Genomic DNA, 13,182 nt, shown 5'->3' on the forward strand with positions numbered 1-13,182 from the left:
TCACATGAACCAGTTTGATTCAGCTGCTCTGTTATTTAGAGGGTCACATTTCCTCAGTGCTGTCATTTACGACTCAGATGGCAAATGCACAGAAGAAAAAAACAAAACCTCCAACTGAATGAAGGGGGGACTTAAAAAACACCCACCCCACAACAACAGAAGGCAAGCCAAGCACAGCACATCTTTACATCCATAGTGCCAGTAATACATAGACCTACACTACCGGAGCCAGACACACAAAAAAAGCCTTACATGGAGCAGTGTGGTCCTCAAAATGCCCACTCAACAGTGCAGAGAGTGAAGAGTGTCCCACTGCTCACCCACCCAGATGCAGGGCTGTAACCAATGTGTGCAGCATCTTCTGGGGGTTACCAGTGCATAGATGAAGGCAGAAGCAGAAGGTCCCACTCCCTGGGCATCAGTTCTCACCACTGCGTCCTCTCAGCACCTCTGTCACCGTCTTTCCTGGTGGCTGGTTCCTAAAAATTAGAATGAGCCAGTTTTCCCAAGGCAAAACATGCACCCGGGAAGCTGTTCAGAGTTATATAGCCTTATATAACTCTGATTATGTAGAGATTTACCAAAGGCAACATCTTAGGCTGACAGAGGATGTTGAGAAGTAGAAAGAGGGGTTGCTGTTTGCTAGCACAGGCATTCACCACCTTCACTCCCAACTTATGTCCTGATCTCTGTAAAAACAGGTTTGGGGTATCAGCATGTTCCACACGTTGCATATGTAGCTCATGTGCCTGACCTAAGGCTAAAAAATCCTGCTCTGGTAGGCAGACACAGTATCTCCACTTAAGAGGATGATGTGTAGCTCTAAATCTGCCCTATTTCAGATCTCGGATGGGCAACAGCCTCAGGCGACAGAGATGGCTGAGCTCCCTGTCAGGCACACCCACAAGTAAGTGACCTTCCAGCAAGAGTAGTGCTGGCCACCCACACAATGCCCAGGGGTCCATACGCCTCCAAAGGCATCACAGAGGCAAACTGCTCAGTAACATAGGAGATAACAAGGGTGGCAGGGGGATATTTCTTTGTTTAATTGTACTATTGGCAGTTTTCTCCTCTTCCTATTGTTATGTCTGGGACAATATGGGAAACAAGGTATGGATGTCTGGGCATCTACAAGAGCAGCTGTGCTGTACAGACGTTTGTGCCCCGCAGGGCTGTGACAGCAGAAACCAGGCACTAAGCAACACTGGCTCTGCGTGATTTCTGAGCACCACTGATATCCTTTGAATATTTTTCTTACAAAACAAAAGAGAAAGGCAGCACACCACAGGAACAACCGTAACCCAGTAGTCTGAGGACATCTAGGAGACATTAGGTGCAGGCTTGGATATTAATCTTCTACTATTCTTTGAATGCCTGAGCCACTGGTTCAGTGGTATTCTGGGCTAAGCTCTATCCATCTCCCCTGTTGGAATAACTTAATTTTGTGTAAACAATCACATATTAACTGGAAAGGGAATCTTAGTAACAATCTTCCACCTACCACGGAGTTCTTCACTGTATAAAGTCCATCTTTTCTCCCTGATTCAAGGTATATTTATTTGTACAAAGAAGAACAACTTCTATTCAGGAAAGTGAGAGGCCCATGACAAAATGGCTCAGGGGTCCCTTCAGAGAACTACACTTCTTGCCCACCTTTAAGCACTGGGCTGTTGGTTAGTCTGGGGTCCAGGCTGGGGTGGGTGACCAGAAACTCTTTGCTAGTGTCGTCACAGTTAATGCATCCCAGGGTCACAGCAATCTGACATTTGCCAATGCAAAACTGTTTAGTCAGAATTTTTTCTGACCATTGTTCCCCTTGACTCCATTCTGCGGCTACTTCCCCGGGTTGTTCAGTAAGCAGCAATCTGCTGCAGTGCACTGAATGCTCTGTGCATTATATCATACCCCAAAGGTCCAAAGCAATACACCAAAGAAATAACACTCTAGCTGTATATCTGAATTTTAGCTTAGTTATAACACCATGGGCAATAAAAAAACTCAAGGTTCCAGTTACAAATAGAAATTTTATTAACTTCTGAAAGCGGAATTTTTAGTCATTCGCTTGCAATATTTTCCTTTTTAAAACAAATATTCACGTTTCTAGGAATTGCTGACTACCGTACTTATAAAATGGAGCCCATTTTTGCTGTGTCTAGGGAAGGATAAGGAAAACATGATGTACAAACCAGGAAAACTGTAGAAAAAATATTGGCTGTAAAGTCTGTGTTCCTGAAGACAACCAAGGATAACATTTAACCAGAAACTGGATTTGACATTCAGCTGTCAGTAGTTCCCTTAAGCACTGGAGCCTCTCAGTCTGCAAATAAAATCTTGATTCATACAAATGCGTATACTAAACAAGTGTATGAATCCACCAAGCTTTTTCAGAAAATTTAATGAGAAATGACCCTTCAAAAACTGATTTCCAAAACTCCAAAGTCTGTTTTTATATGCATACAAATTGATATATATATTTAATATACATAATGCATGACTTTATATGTTTCATTTCACTTTCATTGTAAAATCTACTTCTTATTAGGAGAGAAGGATTACCATATACACGTTAACCAGGTGGTTACAGAACTTGCCTGTATGAAACACGATAGGTTAAATCCCATTTACACTAATTACATCCACAGCAGCATTACTACATACAACCTCACATATTTCAGCTTTGAAACTTAAAGCACATCAGCTCAAAGTTAACTTAGGACATCAATGTCTTTATCTGGAATAAGCTAAAGCATTTTTGTTTTATGTTTTCTTATCCATCAGCTGCCCACTAGAGATTCAACATGTATTTTCATGTTCACAAATTATGCCAATTGAAATACACAAGCTGCAAAATAGAAGAAAGGAAAACAAAGACAGCAAAACTCCCACCACTGGTCTATCTGCATATAAAATTACATATCAATATAATTTATAGGAAATTACCTAACATCCCCCCTAAAATTTAACAATCTTTAGTGGCACTTGATATATTCTTGACTTCTGAACAAATTCCGGTTAACAGAAAATATTGCCTATTTCTCTGCTAAAACAACTTCTAGGTTTTCTTTTCAAAGGATTCTCCTATTGCTGGTAGGTAATTCTGCCATATATATAGTACTTCATATGCTTTCTATAGCAGCAAAACTATGTATATATCTTTACCTTCATACAAAATACTGACAAAGTTCTAGGATCCATTACTACTATTAGTTTATAGGATTCAAAACAGAAGACAATAAAAAGGTGTCTCCTTTCTGAAACCTACAATCTGAATTTTAGCTAAGGTATAACTAGGGACAATCAACAGAAGAGATGAGGCAAGAAAAAAAGCAAGGTTATAACAACACCTTTGCCAGTCAGACAGTTCACGAAAAAAAAAGAAAAAAAAGCTGTTGTCACACTTACTTTAAATTGATAAAAGAGGGCATAGAGATTCTGAGCCAAATCCTGCCTAAGGCAGAGGAAAGAGAGGTAATGGCTACAGGGGCATTTTAGATCAGAACTAATACTTTTATCTAATTTCAGCTGAGGTCGGAAAGCATTTTAGCTCACTCTGTAAACTCTGAACCTTGTATTTTGCAAATGCCTCATGAATGTCTTTGAATAAGCTACACTATGAATAAGGTGAGTTTCAGGAAGACATGTAAATGGATAGCAATAGCTTTTCCTTGAAGAGCACTTTATTGATGTGAAATCCCTGAGCTGTACATTGCTGGAGGCTGGGACTGCATGTTGTGTGAGTGCCCTGCTCCTGTGCCATCCACGAGCATCTCCTCTCGGCCTCTGTCAAAAACAGGACACCAAGCTGGGAGTCCTTTGGCTAAAATGGCCTTTTAATGTTCTTATGTACTATACAGAAAATCAGACCAGTATCTTTGCAAAACTTTTTCCCTCTCTCCTCCTCCCTACTCCCTCACAGTTACAGCATTCAGTTATCATTCCACAGATTTTCTTTTCTGAACTTTTTCATTTTAAATCACTGACATTAAAATCACTCACAGGATCGGCTACATTTGAGTGCAGCAAGCAAGTAGCTTAAGCTTCTGTCTTCTATTAACAGGGTAGTGCAGTGCTCTTCCTGCCTAGCATTTTACCAGAGCACCTTTCAGAAGCATTAGCAGAAGATTACACAGTCCTCCTTGATTATCTCAGACCTTAAATTTATTATGCCCCTATCACACACAGCTATTATAGTCAACTGCAGGTTTGTAATTGCTCTCAGTGGGAGAAGGTTCAAGCCCTTTATTTCTTCCTTAGAAGGATATTGGGCCTGATTCAATTCAGGCCAGGCTTATACTGTTTTCTTCTCTGGAAATCTATTTCCTTATTTCTAGATTAATTCAAGCTACAAGATACCATCTTTCTCTCTGGCCCTTGACCTTCTAGATAGCCCTTATTCACACCAGAAAAAAAATGTGTAGGAGAACATAATATTAATTAAAAGGCAGCATACCTTTGATTTACACATCAAATAAAAATATGATAATATCACTGAAGGAAAATCTTGCATATGGTTCATCTTATAGACAGAAAGTAAAATCAAAGTGTAGCTATGAGCCAGTATTAACAACACAAGCATCCTCCCCTCTGACACAGACGCAGTCACTCAGCTGCCTTATCACTTGAACTCAGGGGTGGGATCCTTGCCACACACGAGCAGCTTTCATCTACCCCAGCATCCCCCTTAGGTTCTGCCAACCAGCTCAGAAGAGAAAGGGCCACTCACTCAAGGGGACCTCTCTGTGGGGGCCCTTGACTTGAAAGTTGTATGAATAACATGAGACACTCACCCCTACACAGACATAACGTCACTGGTAATTGTACTCTGGTGAGCTTGCATCTGAGTATTTTCTTAAAGTAAGATGCGTTTGTCTTTCCAGTTAGTTGTCCTCTGTGAAAACACAAACTTTGATGCTTATTTTCCCAAGTCACATAAGAAATATCATTCATCATGAATTAATATGCATAAGGAAAAAATGCAGCTCAAGGATTTTGCAGAAGGAGACCAAACTAAATAATAGTGTTTGCAGGGGGAGGTGGAAATCATGCATTTGCTGCTACTTTTATTCTAGCTTGATGGGGTTTCCAGGAACTCAAGGTTTAACAGTAGCTCAACAGAGCAAACAGACAATGCATAAGCTTGGCTTTCACATATTACGAGTCTACAAAAGCTACCTCTCCCAAAAGATGCACTCGCTACTCAAACTCCTCCTCTTGAGAATCCCCCAGAAATATTGCTTCCAAAGAGGAAAGGTCAATAGAGTTCTTCACTGGACAGAGAGATGCTATGATCAGGTTCAGGAAGTGGTTAACATGGAAAAGATGGCTGATTTAGGAATTAATGTTAAGTGACAAGTCCCCTCACACTTGATTTTGTTCATAATCTGCACTGCAAAGGCTACTACTCTTCCCAGTTCCTCACTATTGAGTTAACACAAGAAAAGGACTAAAACCAGCTTACAATATTTGCCAACTCCAGCTGCTGGTTTTGTCCTCTGTTTAAATGCTATTCATTTCTCCTTTACTACATTCTCAGCAGAAAACAATTGACTCTACAAAACTTAGATTTGGAACCAATTCTATATTTAGAAATCTTTCAAAGCTGAGGGCTGTTGGATAAGAAATTCTCATTTAATGACATTAGATGGATTAGAAATTAACAAAACGTTCATGTATCTATTTTTTATAAAGCAACTAACCAAGCTAAGCTGGAAGACAAACATTAAAATGCCTAATTTTAATTGGTGAACTAAAATGCCTAACAGTCAAAAGCCCATTGCATGATATATAGCACTACTGAGCAAAGTTAATATTCTTTGGATGCATGTCATAATTGTGCATTTTCATAACCTAAAATGTTTTTATTTCATAGATGTGTCATTTTAGCCCTAAATTTCCTGTATTACATACTTGTTGTAGGGTTAATTTCAATAAATGTATAATGTATGTTATGCTTATGTTACTAGAACACACTGTCAATTTTAACTAAAATGTAACGTTCTTTTCTACTTCAGAGTAGAAATTGTTGCTTTCTCTCAGTCTCTCCAGTCAACTGCATTATAAAATACCCACAAGACTTCAAATATTGGTGTCTTATAAATCCTTGTAATGTAAGTGCTATAATGTTTTGGTTTGTATGTATTGAAACACACCTGACTTTTGATATTTAAGGACTTCTACGTTAGTGATGCACTGAAATTTGGACAATTTATGTGCTGAACTGCCATAGAGGCTCTGGGAAAGCAAAAGCGCAGCAACAATGCCGTGGCATGACACTAAGATCCAAATTGAGGATGTTTGTGAAATAGCTTTCGTTGAGCCAAAGAGATTTTATGAGACTTCAGCACAGTATAGCATTATTATGGCAGGACTATTAAGGGCAACTCACTGTTTACCCAGCACAATCATATTTCCGGTGTATGCAAAAAAGTGTGAAAATAAAGACTATTTAGGTTACAAATACAAAATCTATAATCCCCAGCAGTTTAGGGAATTTTCACTGTTTCCTATAACAACCTTGTCACACTTTTTAAGAACTGTCATAATAAAGAAACAGTTACAGCATTGATGTACTTAAAACTTTGCTACTGAGAACAGTCCATTTTACAAATTGCCAATTAGTCATGTTCAAGTAGTTACTACTACAAATTTGCTGGAATAAATAAATAAAATAACAACTGTTTTGATTTTTTACATCTTTAATCTTCTGGAACTTGATCTTTGGGAAATTGAGATTTTAGAAGTGCTCTACATGCTGATTTAAAATATGGAACCTGGAATTTGCCCAAAATGATGATATCCTCATAAAAAGGCAGGCTGGTCAAATTTGTTAGCATGAAGCATAGACATCCAGGCTTTAAAGACCCATGTGCTGAGAGAGTCTCACATTGACATGGCTTTAAAGGTCACATACATACTCTGCCTCAATTGAACCCCAAGGGATGCTGTGGCTAAGCGCACAAGATGTTCAGATACTACAATTAGGTTTAAATGGGCATATGGCAGAAGAAATCTGTTCCCATAGGAGGAGGAAAAGGAGAAGTAATATCACAAGCGAAATTAAGAAAAATCAGGATGACAGCATATTACTAAACTAATAGAAGAGGTGATACAAAAGGGAGGAGGTTGAGTTGCAGGGAGACACTTGAAATTAAGAAACCAATTCTGGGAGCATGGCAATGCATTCAGTGTTCACGCTGACCTTCAGCTGGAGAAAAATGCCATTCCTTTTGATTCATTTGGAATTTGGTATATTTCACCTTTACCTAATGTTTTCAGTACAAGGCAACTAATCTCAAAAAAAGCTTGGTTTGAAAGCTTAATAAATGTGGGAGTTCACATAGGACAGAGAAGTAAATGAGTGAGTAAGGAATGAGATTTTTTCCTCATGATCAAAGACAATATGTCTTCATACACTGGTCTCTAGACCTCGTAATCTCTCAGGCGCTGCTGCCTCTATCTGCCAGGCTTAGCTTCCAGAGCAAAGGTTAATTTTGCTAACAAGTTTGGACCCAAATCTGTCTAAGATGCTTTCTTATTGGCTTGTCCTTTCTTTGGGCTAATAAGATAGAAATCAGCCTCAGAAAGAACGAACATTTTGTGCAATAGTTTCCCTTCTGCCATGTTTGATCTCAGCTCTAAAAGTGAAGCTTCAAATGCAGAAAGGCTCATTTGTCTTTCAAAATACATTTTGGGATAGCTCTTAGCTCTGCAGTATCAATGAAAGTGCAAAGCAGCAGGTCTGTGACCTCCTCTTTGCTATCTGCACAGGAGCATGACACATCTTACTCATTTTTCCCTTAAGAAATAATTTAGAGGAACACAGATATTTTTAAGCAATTTTTCTTCATATTTTTACCATCACATTTATTTTTAAAAATCCACAAAGCATAAAAAATTCACAAGACCTCCCATTTCAAAACTCCTCAGGTCTACAGAGTGCTTTCTCCACCCGGCTGCAACAACATCATTTTGGGGAGGATTTCTCCATACAGACATATGACAAATGATGCAAAAATCCTCTTCTGACACCTCCTCTATTGTATCCAAACAAGGCAGGGAGTATTTGGTAGCCCCCACCAGGCTGGGAGCTGGCAGCTGCTGGAGCTGAATACAGCGTAGGAGGAAAAGCATCTGAAAGAGGCACCACCAGGAGACTGAAGGAGTAGGGCAAAAACCTCCGCCTCCTCCTGGACCTGCCCCCCAGTTCAAGCTCTCACTCGGATGTGGACTCGCTCCAAAGCACAGTGTGGATTGCAAGCGCCTTTGCAGCGACTGGGAAGGACTGGATCAGGTCCTCTTTTCCAAGTTTCAAATTTTTGTGGTTCGTTTGCTTTGTTTTCCTTAACCGTACATTCTAAGAATATTATTTTAATTAAAGTCGTATCTATATACAACTTTGCATCTTAATTAAGGTTTTTTTGTTGGTGGTTTGGGGTTGGGTGTGTTGGGGTTTTTTTGGTCTGGTATTTTTAATTTATAGTTACAATATCTAATTACCAAAGAAAATATAATGAAATCCACTAAATGTGAAACAACAAACAGCAATTCCAATTAGCAGAGCGACTGATAAAAGAATTTAAATTTCCAAAGCCGTAGCCAGATACTTTTTCTTATTATGTTACCTGCTATTCATTTCATGCTATCAAAGTTCTTTTGCACAACAGAGAAGCATTTATAAATTCCAGCCATGATTCCTCCTCCAGATAAGCAGCACTGAGAGGGAAGGAAGGAAGGAGTGGGCAGCAATGAGAGAAGAAATCTGGGAAGTTTCAATGAGAGTTTGTGGGGACACAACTAGGAGATTTTTGCCCCTTTCCATTTTTCCTACCTGCCTAAATCCCATACACAGGTTTTATCCACAGGAGCGCACTCAAATCTGTTGGACACTTTTGTAAATGTTGACTGTAGAGCCGGTAGAAAATTGTGACAATAACGACAGCTCCTAAGACTCCTGTAAAACACTTCACCTGCACAGAGGAAAAATTATGCCAGAAGACATCTGACTACTGCTGTTTTCATTGATTTTGCTCCCAAGAAGACTAATCATCTACCACAATGTCACTCTGCATCACTCTGCTGAAAAGCTGCACCTCAGCTTTTGTTTACAGACTTTTTTAATTACCTAGTGCGTGTCCCACAAGTGAAGAAACTATTACAAAGTAGCAGCACTGTCACCATCACTGCATTCAGGCAGACTCTGGAAATTATTAGCCCAACACAATGTCGTACAACAGTGAATTGCAAGCAACCCATTGAAAAAAGAAAAAATCTCTTTTCAACATAAAAATGGCAATTTAACAGAATTTAGGTGGGAAACAACAGTTGCAATGACAATACTTGAGTGCTTATCACATAAAAGCCCAGTCTCAAAACTCAGATCTGTGGCAAGTTTTAGCTTTGTCAGACAAAATTTTCACCTGACATGAAACCAGATGGAGCAAGGAATTTTTTCATGTTTCAACTTTCAATCTTAAGAGCCTGAGGGGAAAGAAAAGGGTATCCATTTCTAAACTTTTTGAGAAACGCAAAACATTTTTTTTAAAGAAATGAAAAAAATAGGATTGGGGAGGCCTGTTGATTTTTGTTGAACTGTTTTTGCAGGTAACTCTCTGCTTTTTCTCCCTCCCCTCTTATTTTGGTCCCTTCTCCTCTCTCTGCTCCGGGGGGCTCTGGCTGGAGCAGTGGCAGCCAGGAGACCATTCCCGCTAGATGCAGCAGTGAGGTTTGAGCCTGGCTCTAGCTCCATGAGTCAACCTTGTCGCCTGATGCTGGGGCAGTTGGCATCGGGGTAGGTGGCACAGGAGCCAAACTCACCCATTTCAGGCAAACCACGAGCATTCCTCGCAAGAATCACATGTGGACAGGTTATAGGTAACCCTGCACCTTTCTACCAGGGGTCCTCTTTGTGGAAACATGGGCACACAGGAGGAAGGGCTGCAGAGATAAATTGTCCGTAAGCCAGAAACACAGAGCAGTGCTGTTTCCTGCCCAGATACCCTTGCCCAAGTCCTGGGAACCCTGTTGACAAATATTGTGAAGGCCAGCTATAGCTATCAATAACAATATGCATCACCAGCTCTGATGACACCATCAAAGAAAAACACGGAGCTGATTTTATCATTTTCCTCAGTCTTCTTTGAATCTTAATTTCAATCTGCTACATCTTTTCTTATTTTGTTATTTTGCCTCCTTCGTATTTTCTGCTTGCCATCCCAAAATGCTGGGTAATGCTGCTGTGCACTGGTAGAAAGATGTTCTGCTCCCCAGAGCTCCCTGTAATTCAGTGGTGTGGGAACTGATTCATGTAGCCACATGTAATTTGTATAGCACTTTGGGACCCTTCTGGAAGAAAGACACTATAGAACAGTCAGATCATTTGCATTACAAAGGTTCTGGTGGCTGTTTCTTGGATTAGACACTTTAGGTTTGTATTATGTTTCTATGTCAGAAGAAATGCGAGCCAAAATGGAGAAAAAGTCTTTTCCCCAAAGTCAGATATGCATTCCATATATTAAAAGTATTGTATATTCATTAGGATTCTGATTTTTCTTTCCACTTCCAAAACACACTTACTTTCCAGATTCTCTTTCATTGTTTAAAATCAAACCTTTTGAACATTCAAATTAAAGTGTTGCTTTTTGAGTTTAACATAACATTGCTCTTTCACAGCAGTAAACGCAACCTCAGAGGCAATTCCAAGCATCCAGCCTCCCAGATCATTAGGTGAAATAACACAGTCGCGCTCTCTGATGGGAGAGTCCTCCCTTCACAGGGGGAAGCATTCATCCGTGCTTTCTACAAACCACTATCCAGGAAGGGCCAGTAAGGTTGTTCTCAGGCAAGATGTCAGATTTCTTCTTCCTGCAGAAAAAAGCACCTGGGGAAAAAGGAGATGAGGTAAATGTGAAGAATCTTCAGTTTTGATTGAAGGAAACATCACAAGTAAAGAAGGGGTTAATATGAGGAGAAGCATAAGAAAAATCGTTTCTGAATCCTCTGGCCCAGATGTACAACTGATAAAAATAAGATTAGCTTCACTGACTTCAAACCCCAATTTATGCCAGATAAGGATCTAACTAACTTAATTTTACCCCTTACTTTTTAAAACAATGACATAACACTATCTATAGCCTTGCCTTAAGCAACAGGTGAGCACAAAATATGCTGTATGAATGATAAGAACCCATCCTTTTTTAAATAGCTTTTAGCTTCTCTCAATAGCTTAAAAATGCCCCACAGAGTGTTTTCTTACCCATATTGTAGCACCAACTTCTTCCATGTACAATAGGGTTATTCCAGACTTTGTTGGAATTACTCCAGATATATTCACCAGCAAATGACAATACAATCATTCAGTATCCCTCTGACCAAACTTCTGTATATATACCATACGCTCCTCTGCCAGCACAACACTAAACTGTCACATTTCCATGTCATTTCATATAAACAGACCCTTTTCCTTTCTTAACTAATTTTTTATAGTGAAGAAGCTGTTCAAAGCGATACTTTTGAGTGGGGGACACAATCAGAGATCACATTTTACATATACAAAAAGAGCATCCTATTTTAAGATATTCTGAAGAAGTCCTGCAGTTTATATACTTGCAACATTAGGACTGACTTGATCTGCTTCCTTATTGCATGATGGTGTAATTATATCACACTTTCTCCCACTTGGAGACAGACCAAAGGTCCACTGCAGTTACCACAAAACTAGCTTTGGGTCAGGACCTTATTTCATAAGAAATAGTCTGTCTGCAGTAGGACTTACTGCTGGTGCAAACAGCTATTTAGTGTGGGTATGGACATCACAATCTGGCCCCAAGTATTTTTAAATGCATTCTTCCATAACTTATCATGCATGTTCTAAAAAGTTTGAGCAAAACCTTTAAAAAAGATGATGCTACAGCAAGCCACCCTAAAGCATACCACAGTAGAGAGTGTGACAATGTTATCAAATAAAACAAGATAAACATCTGTTTTTTAAGTTATTACAAAGCATTTGGTGTCATACTCAATAAATAATACTCCAGGAAGTTTAAATGTAATCCTGATGGACACTTAGCAAAAAATAATTTTTAAATGAATAGCATATGTGGAGAATATCTGATGGTTTTCCACTCTGAAAAATGAAAGAGAGCTATTTGTGCCAGAAATTGACACTCTTCCAGTTATTGTCGTGCTAGGGTAGCTGTGCTCCAATACAGTATACCGTGTGCATAAAATATTCTCACAGTTTAATGTGGGCCAGAAGGGGGGGGCGGGGGGGGGAGGAAAAAACCCCCACCACTGATGTAGTTAGGAATTCCAGGCTGCTGGTTATTAAAGTGCCCTTCGTTCACCTGCTACATCCAAATCACAGTGCGGTGATTGGCGCTTGCTCTCGTACGCGGGTATTGTGTGAGCAGTGGGCAGCTGGAACCCTCTGAGAATCTTCACTTGTCAGAGATGAATCAATCATCTCAAAAGATGTCAGCATCTGCCCAAACCATTTTATATTAGAATAAATGGCAGATGGTGGTGTTTTTATATTTAATCAGTTCCACCAAATGCAGTTTCATCTCTTATAAAACTATACCATCTGCAGTGTGTAGGTGTACAAATCTAGCTAAATGCCCACTGCAGAGCCTTTCCTCTTAAAGGTAAACTGTACATGTTAAACATTTGTGGATGCTAAGTTCAATTAAATTCAAAAGCTTTTACAAACTGCTCTGTTTTTATAAATACTTTTATTTTATTTTTATATTTTAAATATTTGGTATCAATGGTCCATGCCTAACTCTCACTTCTGAATCTTATTATATAAACTGCTCATACCTGACAGTATTAAAATACTTCCTCTGAAAGATCATTCCTCCCTTCTATCTATATAACTGTAAACATCAGGGCCAGCCTCACAAACCATGGCACAGAAAGAGACTTAGCAACTCATCCAGGACAAAAGACCTCAACAGCAGTATAACTCAGAAAAGAAAAGGTCTGACCTGGCAGGATCAGACCTGAAAGTCTTGACCTTAGTAAGGCTATATCTTGATTTTAGCATAGTTTTCAATACTGTCTCTTGTAACAGCTTCATAGACAAACTGATGAAGTGCAGACTACATACACAGTGAGGTGGACTGAAAACTGGCTGAACTGTTGGGCTCACAGGGCTGTGATCAGTGGCATGAAGTCCAGCGGGAG

At 39.5% G+C, this 13,182-nt stretch overlaps 1 long non-coding RNA gene across 7 annotated transcripts in view; it reads right to left on the reverse strand.

Annotated features, from left to right (window-relative positions):
• Window positions 1-360: 360 nt before the first annotated feature.
• The window catches only part of LOC126046323 (uncharacterized), a 47,524-nt gene continuing 34,702 nt past the window's right edge, over window positions 361-13,182 (reverse strand). For 6 of the 7 annotated variants that reach the window (XR_007508305.1, XR_007508307.1, XR_007508306.1 and 3 more), the window contains one exon: window positions 2,011-10,876. This is a non-coding gene — a long non-coding RNA (uncharacterized LOC126046323). Of the gene's footprint in view, window positions 480-2,010; window positions 10,877-13,182 lie in introns of those variants that run through there. The other variant, XR_007508308.1, reaches the window with a different exon arrangement.

This window comes from Accipiter gentilis, chromosome 16 (genome assembly GCF_929443795.1).
Source record: "Accipiter gentilis chromosome 16, bAccGen1.1, whole genome shotgun sequence".
Taxonomy (NCBI): Eukaryota; Metazoa; Chordata; class Aves; order Accipitriformes; family Accipitridae; genus Astur; species Astur gentilis.